Below are 18,254 nucleotides of genomic sequence, written 5' to 3' on the forward strand. Positions count from 1 at the left end.
CAACTTTCTAATTTTAAATGGGAACTAACTATGTTTTGTCTTGCAAATGACGTTAGCTTTGTCTAGTAGCAACTGGCTACTTTACTGACTGACTGAATGTCACCGGTAAGAGTAAACATAAGCAATGTCTGACCAAGGTTCGAACAGAGGGAGGACAATTCTGATTAGAGTTGTGCGTCAATTAAATCACAATCACAATGTACTATGCATTTTAATACTATGGGAATGTTGCACATGGTGAAGTGAGACATAAAATTAGTGTGGAATAAAAAAAATATACAATTATTCTCAAAACACAAAATCTCCGGTGTGCAATCAGATTTCTCGTCGTTGTCTATCGTTAAATTGTCCAGTACAGAACTAAAGAAATAAGGGTTGTATTGGATAATGTACAGTACTGTAGGTGTGTTCGATCTTCAATTACATCAACATTATGAAGTAGACATAAGGAAGGGTGCATCAGACATCATTTATGTTTACTCTTACCGCTGATAGTTGTTATTAGATGTGCTAACAACATTTGCAATACAAAACATAGTTGGTTCCCATTTAAAGAAAGGAAGTTGACTCTAATATCTTCAAGTCCACACCTGTGGAGTAGCGGTTAGCGCCTCTAGCCGCGAAACCAGGTGGCCCGGGTTCGATTCCCGGTCGGGGCAAGTTACCTGGTTGAGGTTTTTTCCGGGGTTTTCCCCCAACCCAATATGAGCAAATGCTGAGTAACTTTCGGTGTTGGACCCCGGACTTATTTCATCGGCATTATCACTTTCATCTCATTCAGACGCTAAATAACCTAAGCTGTTGATAAAGCGTCGTAAAATAACCTACTAAAATAAATATATATTTATTTATTTTAGTAGGTTATTTTACGACGCTTTATATATATATATATATATATATATATATATATATATATATATATATATATCTTGAAAATTATTTCATGTGCAAAAAATGCATTACATGCATCAGATGTCCCATTCGATGTAATTTAACTTGTAATTGTCGGTTTGTGTATATCTGAAATATTTGACATGCTATCGGAAGTGAAAGAGTTACGTGGGCCACTCTGTATAATATACCAGCAAATATAAAGGCACGAAATGAAAGACAGCTCAAACATCAAATTAAAACGTGGCTACAAAATAATTCATTTTACATCTTAATGAGTTCTTTGATAATGCTGTATGTTTTTAATTTTAATTTTGTAACGCTGATGTATTTGATGCATCTTGTACTATTATACTGTATTTTGAGGCCCTTTTTCACCAATGCCGATAATTTAGTTTATCTAGGTTTTTTGATCGAAAAACTGCGATAACATTTCTTTTGTGTTTCACCAACATATTTTATTGGTTTCAGATCAATTACTTAGAAATTTAAAATATTATCATAAAAATACATCTTGTCATAGTTTGCAATTATATGTGAGCACCAAAAATAATAGTCTACATATCTAGAGGGGGAAAAATTGTTCGAATTTTTTTACATATGACATTTTGCACGAACACCAACGATATATACTTTATATCCCGAAGTAATACAGTGTTAAAATTAGTGTAATCAAGATGTAAAATGAATTTACTGGCATTGGCAAAAACGAGCCTTTGAATTAACGTTTTCTAACATCCAGTAAAAAAATTTAAGTGTAATGTGTGATGAATTAACATAATTGCGAAACGTTTCACAATGCTTTTTCAGCAGGATAAGGACACATCTCGTACTGCTAAAGTATCAACGATAGAATTCCGACGGGCGTTCGCGGAAGAAAACGGCAGCAATAGAATTGGCGTCTTAATGCTGATTTTCCGACACATATTACGTCAGTGTTCGCTGATACGCTCTGTATTTCATATTGCTGTGGTGTTCGGGCAAAGTGGGATGTCATTTTTTTGTGCAGATGGACTTTGTTCCCCAGATGAACACACAAGTTACATTATAAAAGTGAGTGTGCAAAAATCAAAAGAATACTAACAGTTGATGTGTTTTATTTGTGTAGAAAAGTATTTGCAATAAGGGTCCGAAGTTTAATTTTCATTTATCTCCGAACTCATTTTTATGACTTATCTCTCTTTACCCAAAGGACACAGATTTAATCAGTCACCGAACTGAAAATAAATTAAAAGACGAATATAAACACAAATAATAAAATAATCATCTAGAGGAGGGCTTCTTTTTAAAGAAACTAGGGTCCAGTCCCAGACGAATCATGTGAGCTTTATGAAAAAAAAAAAATCCCCTTCTTAAGTAGGCCTATTGGTACTTTGGTTTTCCCGCCATCGTTTCTTCACTATTGTTGTACTGTCATAATTATGTCAGAATAGGCGTTGTATTTGAAAAGGGTTGTTAAATGAAGGATTCTTTCTTTCTTTCTTTCTTTCCTTCTTTCTTTCTTTCTTTCTTTCATACTTTTTTACGTTTTTTTTTACCTGCAGTGCAGTAGAGGTAGAGGTAGTTAAATCGTCTGAAGTAACGTTACACAGTTGGGCCTCCCTGGAAGTTGGGTAAACACGACGCAGAACCTCCGCCCAGATAGCACAGGACAATGACAAGACAGGGAACGTTCATCTTGTCCTGTGGTATGAAAATTAATTTCTTCATTAACGACGAAGGGAAACGAATTCGGATAACCTGATCCACTACGGCTGACTAATTACGATTAAATTATATGCAAAATCAATGAGATAACTCATTATTACTAAAGTGATCACTTCTTTTCCTGGCGGATTCTCTAATACCTGCCGTGGCCCTTAAGGCGATTTCCGAGTAGCTATACTGGATTTCCTCCATATTTAGTATACCAATACCACATGGTGATATCATCTTCGAATAGAGTCTTTAATTTAAAATGCAAATTTAACATACAAGTAAAGAGGAAATCGATTTGAAAATTGCAATTCGCAACGAGATGATGGTAAGGAGGGAATGAAATTGTCATTGAATTGAAGTGACAGGGGAAACCGTCTCGAAAAATCTGTCCGGGACGAAATAACTGGTATAGAGAAAGTTGTTATCACATTCAGTACATACAGTCATGAAGCTTGAGGTGATTTTTTGGATTTCTCGCGATACAGTGCTCCAAGCGGTTAGCAACTGAGTGTACTAGGAACAATAGACTGTGCGATAGTAGCGATCCTAGTGGCTAGCAACTGAAGTTCAACTGTCACTGGATGCATATTCCCTAGGTATTGACCTTCGTGACTGTATATACTAGACTGTGATGTTACCTCCTATACCTGACCGTTTGGTAACCATAGTGACCAATTCATGATCAAAATGAGTGTCATAATATGACAATAACCTTGGGATTGACATTATGGGAAGTAAATGGTTTAATCCTCTTACGCTTACAACGCCCTCTGCTTACGAATAGGCTTCCGGTGTTTTGAGTACTGGGATGTGCGCTAGTCAATTGTTTACTGTCTGCTGAACTATGGTTTCGTTGTCATGACGACAGTGTTTGCTTTTTATATCGGTTTTTTGATAAAATTATGTTCTTTCTCGTGGATAATGAACAGGAAATGTTTTGAGGAAGGTTCCGTATACCTGGAATGTTATTATTTCTCATATATTTCCGAGATTTATCATGACATCAGGATATGCGATCTGGAGTTCAAATTCGGTGGCTTGTAGAAAAGAAATGTATGGAATATGAAGCAGTAGAAGTTTGTATAAATATATCTTACTCGTCTGAAACTCCAGTGTTCAACAGTTCAACTCGCTCAAACATTACGTCACTTTAAATTCATATCGTCATGACCATGACTCTTCTGTAATAATCTGCAGAATATTCCACTTCATTGTTGAACTTGCTCTTTGCTACGTATGAAGTGCTACATTTAAATATTTGCGATTCAGGTTGTTCAAGTCACTTTCTCGTGCGTGCAAAATTTGTATGAATTTATTTTTTTTTTAAATTCACAAAACTCTCCATTACGGAACACGTTAAGTTACTTCAATTTTGCATATAATTATTGTTTCATTTTGTATGAATGTAAATGTATAAAACTGTCAATTACGGGATCCTTACTTCAGGTTACTTCAGATATGCATATAATTACTGTTTTCATATACAGGATTGTTTCCGATCTCTGATAACTAATTTGATGACGTCATGTGCGTCAGGAATCACACCGACAGCTGAATTGCGGCGAGGGGTGACAGACCAGTAGTGAGTGATTTCATAATCAGATTGCACGGTGTATGGCAGTAGCAATGCCCAAGAAAATCGAGCTTTTTTGGGAGGGGTACATAACAACCCTTTCCGATGCCAAGTATAGTTACGTGAAAATCATAAGAGCCTGCAAAAAACTGATTTCGTTATTTACAAGAAAGGCATCTTGTATATACCTAATAAGACTGGCAAAGCTCGGATGGGATTAATTCCAGGGTGGAAAAAGCAAGCAAATCCACCCCCATACAAGTCGCCGCACCCCACGAGATGATACAAATTAATTCCATTCGAGCTTTACCAATCTTATTAAGTACACAGAAGGTGCCTTCCTTGGAAATAACGAAACCTCGTTTATTGTAGGCTTATTTTATTTTCACTAAATTGTACTTGTCATCTGAAAGTGTCGTAATGTACCCCTCCCAAAAAGGTTCGATTTTCGTGAGAATTTCTGCTGTGAATCGCCGTGCACTCTGACTATGAAATCACTCACTACTGGTCTGTCACCTCGTGCCACAGTTCAGCTGTCGTGTGACTCCTGACGTACATGACATCATTGAAATTCGTTATCAGAGATCGGAAACAACCCTGTAAATGTGTGTGAACTCAATAATAGGCTATTGTTCATGTCACTTTTTCATACGTTACAATACGAAGCAGTTTGTATTTATGTGTAAATGTATATAAAACTGTCAATTACGGGATTCTTACGTCAGATTTGTTCGGTTTTTCAAATAATTACTGTTCTCATATAAATGTGCGTGAAACTCCGCAATTGAATTACCTTATCTTACATTTGTGTAAATTACTTACATTTATTTAAATCCGGTATTGAAATTTCTCTTAGCTATGTCAAGTTACGCAGTTCGCATAGATAACTTCCATCATACGAACCGTCTTATTATTTATTTTTAATTTATACTTGTACTCGCCGGATTTGAACTCCGATTTTCGGCTTAGAAAGTCAACACTCTCGCTATTTGGCTACACAGTCTTCTTTCAAGATTTGAACACCAAACAATTTGGCAATTATGGAATTGGACAATGTTTCAGTTCTTGTTTCCTCCGTTTGTTTCGGGTCGTAGCCTTTCTCTCGACATAATAGCGGAAGTTGCTGACATATCTTGGAGCTCTTGCTATAGATCTCACATTACGTATATGGGAATTAGTATTGTGCACATGGACCCGACCTCTACTCCTATTGTTCCCTTTGATGAAGTGACCCGTTCCCATGGAAACAACGCTCTTGCAGGATGCACTTCCATTTGTCTCATAATGATTAACGACGGACGCTTTTACCGTGTTCGTAAGTTTGGCGATGGCTTAGAGCTTCAAACCCGCCTTTCTTCTCCTTTCATAACCCCACTCCAAAAGACAAAAGCGATAGGCCTATTACTTGCTCTCAACGGGAAAAAAAGGAATTTGAGTTATATACTAGTTTTGTTTCAGGTAACATCAGATTTAAACGGAGAAAATTAATTTCATTGCTATCAGCGTTGTCGTCTTCGTCATTATCATTATTATTGCGCTCACCTTTATCAATACTATAGCAACTATCCTTGAGCGTTATCATCATAATCATATCATTTAATTTCAACTCTTCTTGCAGTGTTTTAAATCCCATAACCATTTTAACAATTTTTTCAACACTAACACGTCATCATCTTCCCATTCTCCTATTCTATTTCGTCGTCGTCGTCGTCATCATCATCATCATCATCATCATCATCATCATCATCATAATCATCATCATCATCTTCATTTTTATCATTCCGTTATTAAGAGAACTATTCCCTTCCAACCTAATGTTACGTTTCATTACATTTTCTTTTCGGTCGCTCTGTAGCTTTTTCAAGATTTATGTTTATAAGCTAATAATATTGGAGCTCGGATATTATTATTATTGGTTTTCTTCATTTATTTATTATATTTATATCTAATCCCTTTTATTTATTCTTCAGTGTGTTCATTTCTTGTTTGATACATTTTTATATACACGTTCCCTCTTCATAATTTAAATTCTCTTACTTCAATTTTTCCCACAGCATTTTTTTAATATCTTATATCCAAGTGTTGCATATATCTTAAGTCTAATTAGTGAAATATGTTACTAGTCAGTGATGTATGCAATAGAGGAGAAAATGAACCGGCCACCCTACCCACATTACCTCCTGGCTTAGTTGTCTCATGACTGATACTTTATGAGATTTCAACCAGTCTTCGTAATGTTGGCTAAATACACATACACATACACACAGATATATATATATATATATATATATATATATATATATATATATATATATATATATATAATTTATATCGAACGACTTTGGATTTTTCACTCCTTGACCCATATACGCCCGCTTAGGGTTAGTCAGGAAGAGTACAGACAAATCACTCATTATCGTATTAGCCTATGCCCCCAAAAAAAGCCGAGACTATATCAAATTTCCCTTAGAAGTCACCCCATGCGGTGTCAGAGTGAGCTAAAATTTTTCAATTTTCTTCGTTTCAATAGAACAAAAAAATACCTAGTTAACGGTCGTATCCCAGAACCAAATGTTACTGCTTTTAACAGATAAGGAATGAATCCAAAGCAGGAGTGGTTTGTTCCTTAGAAGACACCGTAGAGGGTGTTATGGTGAGCTGAAATTCTACTTTCTTATAACATAAAAACCTCTTTATCACTCTTATTCCAAAACAAATATTAGACCTACTATTTTTATGTAATAGGATGAAACCAGAGGAAGATGTGGTTTGTCCATATTTAATGTAGCCTATGTTGTATTATATAGCCTGTCTCTTTTTCTTGGTTGTGAAGACGAAATGTACAAAAATTATGTAAATATCGGTTGAAGTGTGTAGGCCTATATTTAGGCTAGAATATAAAATTTCATTTATATTGCAGGACTTTGAATTTTGTACTCCTTGACCCCTATACGCCCACATAGGGGTTGAAATCTGGGGAAAAACAGACAAATCAATATCATAATCGTATTATGCGCCTCCACCCAAGAAAACAGGGTATAAAATTTTACTTCGATTACAGAATTTCGAATTTTTCACATATCCTTAGAAATCATCCCATGGAATATCATGGTGAACTATATATATATATATATATATATATATATATATATATATATATATATATACATACAGGGTGTTTCAAAAATACGGGGTATAATTTCAGGTATGTATTTCCCACATGTAGACAATCAAAATAGTTCATTACAACATGTGTCTGGAAATGCTTTATTTCCTACTTATGGCCTTCACAACATTGAAATTCGCCGGAACGTTTTTCTTTCCGCAGGTCGTTGCCGTCAAAGGAGACATTAAGAGGGCACTCTGACATTTCATTCCGAGGCGAAGGTTACATTCAGTGTTGTGTAGGCGTTAGACTGTGCGACTTGTATTCAAATCAAGAGCTGGCAGAGATACACTTCATGTACGGTAAGGCGGACTGCAATGCTGCGCTGGCTCGTCGTTTGTACCAGGAGAGGTACCCACAGCGACAATGTCCAGATCGGAAGACATTTGTACGTCTCCATTACCATCTGTGCGAGTATGGAAAATTTAACTCTCCTGGTTTGGGAAGGGGACGACCAAGATCTACAACTCCAGAAGTACAGGAGGAGATTCTGGAGGCTGTGAACATGACTCCTTCTATCAGCACACGAAGGGTAGCGTTGCAAGTCAATGTTCCTCATACGACTGTCTGGAGACTGTTGAAAGAGTATCAATTGTATCCTTATCATTTGCAACGTGTACAGGCCCTGTCACCAGCAGATTACCCTGCACGAGTTAGGTTCTGTCAGTGGTTCTTGCAGCAGTGTGGTGTAAATCCGAACTTTCCTGCCTTAGTATTGTTTACAGATGAAACACAGTCCACACGAGATGGCATAACAAATTTCCACAATCAGCATGTATGGGCGTATGAAAACCCACGTGCAACTGTTCCATCTCATCACCAGGTGCGGTTCTCCCTCAACATGTGGGCCGGTATCATTGGTGATCGATTAGTTGGACCCCATGTACTTGTAAACAGACTTAACGGGGCAGGCGTACACAAACTTCCTGGAAAACACCATACCTCATGTTTTAGAAGACACTCTACTGATCAATCGTCAACACATTCACTTGTTGCATGATGGCGCTCCTGCACACTTCAGTCGTACGGCTCGCCGGTACTTGGATCGAAGGTTTCCTGATCGATGGATAGGTAGAGGTGGCCCATTGCTTGGCCTCCACGCTCACCTGATCTGAACCCTCTCGATTTCTACTTGTGGGGCCATTTAAAATCATTGGTTTATTCGTCTCCGGTGCCTGATTTGGAATCCCTTCGGAATCGAATTGTGGCATGTTCTGAGGATATACGCAATACTCCTGGAGTTTGGGATCGTGTTCGCAGGTCAATGAGACATCGATGTGAGGTCTGTATTCAAGCAGGAGGTGGACATTTTGAACATCTTCTGTAATGACAACGACCTGCGAAAAGAAAAACGTTCCGGTGAATTTCAATGTTGTGAAGGCCATAACTCGGAAATGAAGCATTTCTGGACACATGTTGTAATGAACTATTTTGATTGTCTACATGTAGGAAATACATACCTGAAATTATGCCCCGTATTTTTTAAACACCCTGTATATATATATATATATATATATATATATATATATATATATATATATTCCTCTTTATCGGTCATGTCCCAAAACCAAACGCTTTTTAAGCATTAGAGGGTGAAACCAGTGGAAGGGTTGATTTTCCATAAGAGGCGTTCCGTAAGAGAAGGGCGAACCCGATAATCGATGTTCAAAGTAGTTTACCTGTAAACGAGATAAGGTCGAAGCCGCCAAGGATACGTCTGTAAATAATCATAATTACTTTCTACACTGAAAAACGAATACCTTTATTGAAAATTGCAATTAAATGTCCAAGTTAATATTCTAACTTAATAGTGATCATTGATGACATTATGAATTCGTCAGTATTATGGGAATAATTTGAAAACAGTATATTAGAAAAAGCAAAGGGCAAAGAATGGACTCAATAGTGGCAGACATTAATAATAATAATAATAATAATAATAATAATAATAATAATAATAATAATAATAATAAATGAAAATGCTTAATCGCACTGTGATGTGACATTTACAAACTGTCTGAAATTATTAATAAACAAAAATAACTAGATGCCTGTCATGTTATTATCCTTGCTATCAAAAGTGGTCTCACTTGCTCTGGGAACAGAGGCGCTAATAATCCATTACATCATCTTCATGAAGATGTTCCTCTGAATCGGTCACTGCTAGTTGCACGTTTTGTTTGCTGATCGCGTCGTCCAGAAACGTTCTGTGACACATAGATAAGGATAGTTTTCAGATCCTTTACTTTCTCAGAAGTGAGCTTTATTGGCGTGACACCTCTTTGGCAAAACCAGCTGAGAGAGGTCGGCCTGTTCTTAATGCGACATCTGTTCACATCAACACTGGTTACGAGCTTAGAAATATAGGCATTCTGGAGGTCATAAACACCCAGCTCCCAGAAATTACGAAATGCATGTAGCATTTTCTCCATACCTAATGCGTTGAAGCACCCACAAGTACATGGCGGGCCTATACCGCGAGCTTGCACATGTCCAGATGTTTTCGTACTAATGTACGATTGACCTTTGTTCCTTTTAATCTTTGCTTGTACGTTTATTCATTTTTCGACATGCCTCTGACGTCTCCTACAACAACCAGATATGGCTGGTTGATTATTACTGTCACTATTACTCATACTAAGCTATTATAATGTCAATAAATACTCGTAATTCCTCACTACGGTTGTACTCTTCTGTGTGGTTACAACAAACACTGAGACAATGAATGGCGCGCGCCTTCATGCAGAGTGGCGTATTCGCCCTTCTAGTACGGAGTATTATGAATATTATGAACCTGTCACAGGCTACGCAGTTTCTCCAACCTTACAAACAATGATAATTTCGATGTAGTAAGGACGAGTCTGCCAACGTCTGCCAGGCTTATGTTGCAGATATGTGTCTTAAATATTCGGAGGAGTAAAAAACACAAAGTTCGACCCTTTGCGGGCTAGCCCTTCTCTTATGGAACGCCTCATATTTTAATCTAGGCTGTTTTTCCCCCGCCCCTGTGTGAACTAGTGGAGTATAATCCTGGTCCCCACTGAGAAATTGGCTGAATCACATTCACGGACCACAAGTGGGCAGAGGATAACAATTTGAGATAGGCCTATACATACTTAATCCGACTTTGAATCGTTTTAAAAGAAATCAGTTCAGCCTTGCTTTGATTTATGTACTTATATTACAACTCGGAACGATTGCCAACAATTTACTCAATCTGTCATGCTTCTGGCTTGGAAATGTTTCTTGTTATGTGCATCTACTACTTTTGAGATGAGTAACGCTATTTGCATACAAAAACACATAAGGTCCAGTCGTAACTCAGTCTACTGGCAACATCGAAATAAAGAAAAGCTGAATTCCATTTCTTATAGACAAGAGGCCTATTGGGACAGATTTTTCTTCGACCATTTCAAATTCCCTCTTATTTATTACCAATTCACCGCGCCTCTTCCATCTCCGTGTTATTATGCATTAATGTGACCAACGTATCTCAGGGGTTAGCCGAGTTTACCGTCTCACCATATGTTTTTTACTCTGATATTTAATGGCGCTGTATCAACTGCTGCGTTATTTAACTTAGATGGAATTGGTGATAGCGAAATGGTATTTGGCCAAATGAGGTTGAGGATTCGTCATGGATTATCTTAACATTCACATTACGATTGGGGAAAACCTCGAAAGAAATTCATCCAGATAATCAGCCCAATCGGGAATCGAACCCATACCCGAGCGCAGTTCTAGATCAGTGACAAGCGCCTACCGCCTGACGTACATCGGTGCCTGACCCGAAGTTGCACACGAACGTGGGTTCGATTCCCGCTTGAGCTATTTAATTGGTTGTTTTTTTTTTCTTCTTTGTGGTTTTCCGAACTGTAAAGGTCTGCTCCCACTTAGCGGATTCGAATCGAACCGACCCGAACAAATCCATGTTGCAAATTAAAATGGATCACATAACAGCCTTAGCACAATAATGTGAAGAGGCGGAAAAAAGAATAAATAAATATCCAAAAACAAGGAAAGGAAACACTCGATTTATGATATTTTTAACTAAGATACACATAGAGGATTTTCCACTTTGAATATCTTCTGAGATATGAAACAAAATTTCGGTCTTTCGAATTTATATATTTTTTTTTTATTTTTTTATTTCAATTTTTAGCTTATGTTCCCGTTAATTTACTTATTCCGCTTCATGGGTATTATTATTACAGTTGTACTTTTATATTTTGTTGTACAATAGTGGATAATTCTGAACATTTTTTTTTCGTTCATATGATTAAATTGCAATTTTCTGTATATGCACTATTTCATCAATACTTTCAATCAACAAATTACGCTACCAAAATTGGATATTGTTGTTTTTTTTTTCCGCGAGTTCTTCACGAGTATATACGATTATACCCGAAACAAGAAGCTGTGTGGATAAATATTCTAGCTCTTGAATTCTATTCGGTTCGACTCGACGCGCCGCTTTCTGCTATCTTCCATTTAAATATACACTCTGAAGAGAAATACTGTTCGATTCGATTCCGCTTAGCGGGAGCGGGCCTTAACCCACGAATCAAGTAATCCCGTGGCGAATCTTCGCCTCATCTCGTAAAATACCATCTCGCTATCGCCAATTCCATCGACTTCAGGTGACCTGGTCGTGAAATAAAAAATTTTAAAAGCTTTATTTTTATCTAGTTATGCTATTCGAGCGTATCTTTCTATTACTATGGTTTCTGTTAACATTGTAATTCAGTAATACTCAATTTTATCTCTGTACCGTAATAGAAAGTCGTATGAGCAGGTGTGTCTGTTATTGTAGTTTAATGTTACTCAAGGATCTATGTTATCATCATTATTTTGTCTTTCACTCGACTATTTTGAGCACATTTGTCCGGTTACTTTTGTTTGTGTTGCCATTGTAGTTTAACATCACTCAATTTTCTCCGCATCGTAATTCATTCTTTTACTCCGATTGCTTTTGTTTGTGTTGTAATTCCTTACTACTTCAAATTATCTCAGTACGATCATTTATTCGTTCGTCTTTGAGTGGTCCATTAAGAGTAGGCTTCTTCCAATTACTTTGGTTTCTGTTGCCATCGTAATTCTATATTGCTCAATTATCTCATCATCATTAATTTGTCTCTTGTTAGACTTTTATGAGCAGGCTTCCTCTTATTATTTAGTCTCACATTTTCTCATAATCAGAGTACTTCGGTGCAAATCTGGCTTTCAGGTAAAGCTCCCTGTGAAGCAGACTTCAGGGAGATTTCAAGGGAGAAATTGTTCCTGGGCCAGGTATCGATCCCGGGATCCTTAGCTTAGCGCACGAATGCTGTACCTACGGAGCTACCCGGGAACTACACCCGACACCGTCCCAATTTTTCTCTTTATATCCACACAACTCAAATGGGCTGACAAGACGCCAGAAACCCAACTCTGAGTGTACATAAACTCTGTGTGACTTGAATAAAATTGTGGTTTTCTGTTAACGTATCTACAGTGACGTATATATTATTCAAATATGGCTTTCAGGTAAAGCTCCCTATGAAGAAAAATTGAATAATTTCAAGGCAAAAATTGTTCCTGTGCCGGGTATCGATCCCGGGATCCTTCACTTAGCGCACGAATGCTCTACCTATTGAGCTACCCAGGAACTACACCCGACACCGACCCAATTTTTGCCTTTATATCCACACAACTCAGGTGGGCTGACAAGGCGCCAGAAATCCAACTTTGAGTGCACACAAACTCTGTGTGACTTGAATTGAGGTTTTCTATTAACGTACCTACAGTGACGTATATAACTTATTATGCAAATCTGACTTTCAGGTGAAGCAGGCTTGAATAATTTCAATTACTCAGAGTGCTTCGGTATTTTCTTCTTTTTATATTTCAGTGTTTGTCGCGTATTGCTATAGCATCACCATTACGAGGCTCTCGATCTTGACGCCATGTTACTTATTCGTATTCATGCTGTTGGGTGGAAGTTCTCTGCTCAGTATCCTTTGCCATTTTCCTATCATTGCTGAAGTGTCGCCATATCATCATACGTTCCTTTCTGTGATATTGTAGGTCATGTTTTGAATATTTTTCTTTTACTATTATCTCTACTATTTATTGTTTTCGTACCATTTTTTGGTCTTTGCTTTCTACTTGTAGTTGCAAATGGACGCCATATAATGATTTGCAACTTTAAATTTATCCAGTGGATCGGGATAGTTTACATGTTGGGTGATGCATGCAGCCGGACCGGTTTTGAATCTATGATTTCTCGATCCAATGATCTAGTAACCTAGCATTTGTTTTCCAGCGAACCAAGGATCTCTGGTTTAGAGGTCGACTTCTTTCTCAAACTGTTATGTTACAAAACGTCTACTATGATTGTATTGATAGTATGTCATCACCTTGGTCATGGAGTGTGGCTCTACTGAGCGAGACTTTAACTTGAAGATATTTTATCGTCATCGGTGGACTAGGGTTCACCATGCTTCTATTTGTGTCGGAAGTTGACGGGGTGGTCGAGGGTTATGAAGTTTTAACCTTCCTTCGGAAGGAAAATAAAACTGGGAGCTTCTTGTCGAGAGCACGTTAAAAACACTGTTCTTGAATGAGGGCGTTTAGGAAAAATTCATTCTAGGGATTTAGGAAAAATTCACTGACTAGCTGCATCTCGCGCCACCATATTGCCTAGTTGGGAGATAGGATATCTGCGGAGCAGGGTCTTATTGAGACAGCAGATATCGTCTCGTGAGTCCTCAGAATTTTCAGACGGAGAAAACAAGCAAAAAAGTAGGAAACATTAAAATTAAATAATGTAATGTATCACTTCTGAAATTGCTTTATAACTGTTTCTGGGATCATTGAACATGAATCCGATTGGTCACAAAAATATAACGCGGTATATTGGTTATGACTAGAGACGAGAATTCCATGCAAATGCATGATTTATAGGAACATAGGATGTAGCTCAAACTTAGTACTTATCTATTTCATTACTTTCCGGTTCCAAATATGTGTACTTTTTCTGTGCATATTTGCATGTTTTGGCCATTTTGGGGATAAAAATGTATATAATGCATATTTAAGCAATTTTTAGCTTAATCATGCATATAATATGCATTATATTTAGTTTAAATGCATGTTTTAATGGTTATGAGTGGACATTTCAGTTTCTCGATTTTTATGTCCCTTACTTTAGCTTAAGGAATCAGGATTGAAGAAGGAAAAGAATAAAAAAAACTAAATATTGTAACAGAAAAAGGTTCATTCAAGTTTGCACCCATAACTTGTTGTGATGTAGAGAGATCATTCTGTGCCTATAAAAACATAGTGACTGACAAACGCAGGAAACCAATTTAGAAATGTTGTCAGCTGTTAACTGTGCAAAAAAAAAAAAAAAAAAAGTGAAGTGAAATAAGAAATTTGGAACAAAAGTGAAAGTGCATATTTTAATGTATTTTTCACTTGATCGTTGTTTCATAGTTTGATATTGCATGAATGCAAGCATATTTTTGGGATTTTATAGTGCATGAAATAGTCGTCTCTAGTTATGACAGTGGCAATAATAATAATAATAATAATAATAATAATAATAATAATAATAATAATAATAATAATAATAATAATAATGTCCTACACAGAAAACTACCCTTGTTTAAGATATTTTTCATAACCAACTTCCTTCAAGAGGGAACTTTCAGTTTTAAATGTAACAGAAATTACTTTATTGCTTATATTAATTTGTTTATTTTGTCTTCTTCTTCTTCCTGCTTATCGACAGTGCAGTTTTGAACTCCCGGCCACGAGCGTTTGCTCATACTGGGGTAAATTCTTTAATTTGTATTTCTGTTTTATGTATATAATAGCTTTTTAATGTAGCTTTGTAATGTATATATTATTCATCCATGTCAGCGCGCCTCATTTCTTTGTTATTATAAAGTAATGACTTAATTTTGACGTCTTGATTAGGCTATAGTCATATAGGCCTATGAACATTTAAATTATGTTGCGAACGCCAGACATTCCCCCTACGTGGAATATGGTGCATATTCATTCTGTGATATAAGTATGCTGTAGTTATCAATTACGTTCTCTGCCGATGGATGATAAGGATAATTGTGAATTATAGAAGAATGGTAGAATGATGACAAAGAAAAAGTAGTATCCCGATCAAATCTTTTTCCTTACTGCCTTTGTCCATCACAGTTTTCCCTTGAACTTGCCAGGATTTGAACTGGTTTCCACTCTCCCTCCCCTTAAAGAGTAACACGCTAACCCTTCGTTCCTATGCGTTTCAAAATGTTAATGAACTTCAAAAAAAGTTGTCATGGAGATGTGGACGTTGATGTAAATGCATTTATACTAGTGGATTGTCTTGGAGACTTAATGTGAAATCTAACCTACTTTCACAGTCTAAAATCCTGTCAAGGAGACATGCTTCTTATTAGTAATATTGTATTGCTGATGAAAATGAATTATATACTCATGTAAGTTATTAAAACTTCTTGAAACTTTAGAGATTATACAGTTTAAAAGTTTTAATCGCCCAAGATTGTTCCTTTCGATACTAAACCTCCAATGAGCTTGTTGTAAGTTTTCTTCGTTATAGGGATTAACAACTGCTTTACACTTTACAATTTAATGTCTAAATTGCTGTACATTTCGAGTAGTTTAATACGTAGCAGCAGGACTTATATAGAGAGCAAAATATTTTTTCTGTCGTTCTTTATTCAGGTGTTTTATATATTCTTCGTTGTCTATTCCAGCTGTGCCAGCTACTGATAATATTTGAAATAGGATGAAATCGTGAAGCGGAATTTTGTTAAAAATAATTCAGGTTATTGGAGTTTTTGCCTCCCGATTACGGAATCGTTCTAGCTTCCTTTGCGCGCTCGCGCGCACGAGTATGAATGTGTGTGTTTTGTGAAAGCTAACAGAGTAGCTTACTGGATTTGTGGTCGGGAGTGTTCGGTATTCTGCTCCTCTGATACTCTATGTTTACGGGGTCTTCTTTCTTATTTTATAGCTCTTTCAAGAAGAAACACGCACATTAGTCTTCTTCAAAATACGCTGACCGCCTTCCTCCGTTTCTTTTCGAAATAATCCGCCGTCTCATCCTCAGAAGTTATAAGTGTTGTTAATTTTAATAAACAGTAAATAATAAATTTAATAGAACTAATTGTATACAAAATATACCCAGAGTATATTACGGACTGTACAGAGAGATTACTGACAAAGGGTGATAATGTAAGAAATAAAGCGAAAGGGAAAGAAAAGTAGAAACAGGGAAAAATAGAAATCAAGGAAGTGCAAACAAGACATAGTAAAAAAAGTGGGCAGAAAGAAGAGAAATAAAAAAGAAAAAAAAAGGAAGAATGGAAGCAAATAAAAAAGAAAGGGAAAGAAGACAATGTAAAGTAAAGAAACCAAAGTTGAGGAAGGAAAGTATAGAGAACACAAAGATTTTTATTATTATTATTATTATTATTATTATTATTATTATTATTATTATTATTATTATTATTCTGTATGTGGAGTGGTTCTGTTATATACGGAGGTTTCCTCAACCATAAGCTGCAGTTATTATTATTATTATTATTATTATTATTATACTTACAAATGGATTTTAAGGAACTCAGAGGTTCATTGCCGCCCTCACATAAGCCCGCCATCGGTTCCTATCCTGTGCAGAATTAATCCAGTCTCTATCATCATATCCCACCTCCCTCAAATCCGTTTTAGTATTATCCTCCCATCTACGTCTCGGCCCCCCAAAGGTCTTTTTCCCTCCGGCCTCCCAACTAACACTCTATCAGCATTTCTGGATTCGTCCTTACGTGCCACATGCCCTGCCCATCTCAAACGTCTGGATTTAATGTTCCTAATTATGTGAGGTGAAGAATACAAAGCGTGCAGTTCTGCGTTGAGTAACTTTCTCCATTCTCCTGTAACGTCATCCCTCTTAGCCCCAAATATATTCCTAAGAACCTTATTCTCAAACACCCTTAATCTCTGTTCCTCTCCCAAAGTGAGTCCAAGTTTCACAGAACAACCGGTATTATTATTATTCTTATTATTATTATTATTATTATTATTATTATTATTATTATTATTATTATTATTCTGTATGTGGAGTGGTTCTGTTATATACGGAGGTTTCCTCAACCATAAGCTGCAGTTATTATTATTATTATTATTATTATTATTATTATTATTATTATTATACTTACAAATGGATTTTAAGGAACTCAGAGGTTCATTGCCGCCCTCACATAAGCCCGCCATCGGTTCCTATCCTGTGCAGAATTAATCCAGTCTCTATCATCATATCCCACCTCCCTCAAATCCGTTTTAGTATTATCCTCCCATCTACGTCTCGGCCCCCCAAAGGTCTTTTTCCCTCCGGCCTCCCAACTAACACTCTATCAGCATTTCTGGATTCGTCCTTACGTGCCACATGCCCTGCCCGTCTCAAACGTCTGGATTTAATGTTCCTAATTATGTGAGGTGAAGAATACAAAGCGTGCAGTTCTGCGTTGAGTAACTTTCTCCATTCTCCTGTAACGTCATCCCTCTTAGCCCCAAATATATTCCTAAGAACCTTATTCTCAAACACCCTTAATCTCTGTTCCTCTCCCAAAGTGAGTCCAAGTTTCACAGAACAACCGGTATTATTATTATTATTATTATTATTATTATTATTATTATTATTATTATTATAAAATACCTTTGGGGAGGCCGAGACGTAGATGGGAGGATAATATTAAAATGGATTTGAGGGAGGTTGGATATGATGATAGAGTCTGGATTAATCTGCACAGGATGGCGGGCTTATGTGAGGGTGGCAATGAACCTGCGGGTTCCTTAAAAGCCATTTGTAAGTATTATTATTGTTATTATTATTATTATTATTATTATTATTATTATTATTAT

General features: G+C 36.7%; 1 protein-coding gene across 1 annotated transcript in view; it reads left to right on the plus strand.

The window, feature by feature from the left end:
• The window catches only part of spg (dedicator of cytokinesis spg), a 657,455-nt gene that overhangs the window by 144,245 nt on the left and 494,956 nt on the right, over positions 1-18,254 (plus strand). The window lies entirely within an intron of this gene.

This window comes from Periplaneta americana, chromosome 15 (assembly GCF_040183065.1).
Source record: "Periplaneta americana isolate PAMFEO1 chromosome 15, P.americana_PAMFEO1_priV1, whole genome shotgun sequence".
NCBI classification, from domain to species: domain Eukaryota; kingdom Metazoa; phylum Arthropoda; class Insecta; order Blattodea; family Blattidae; genus Periplaneta; species Periplaneta americana.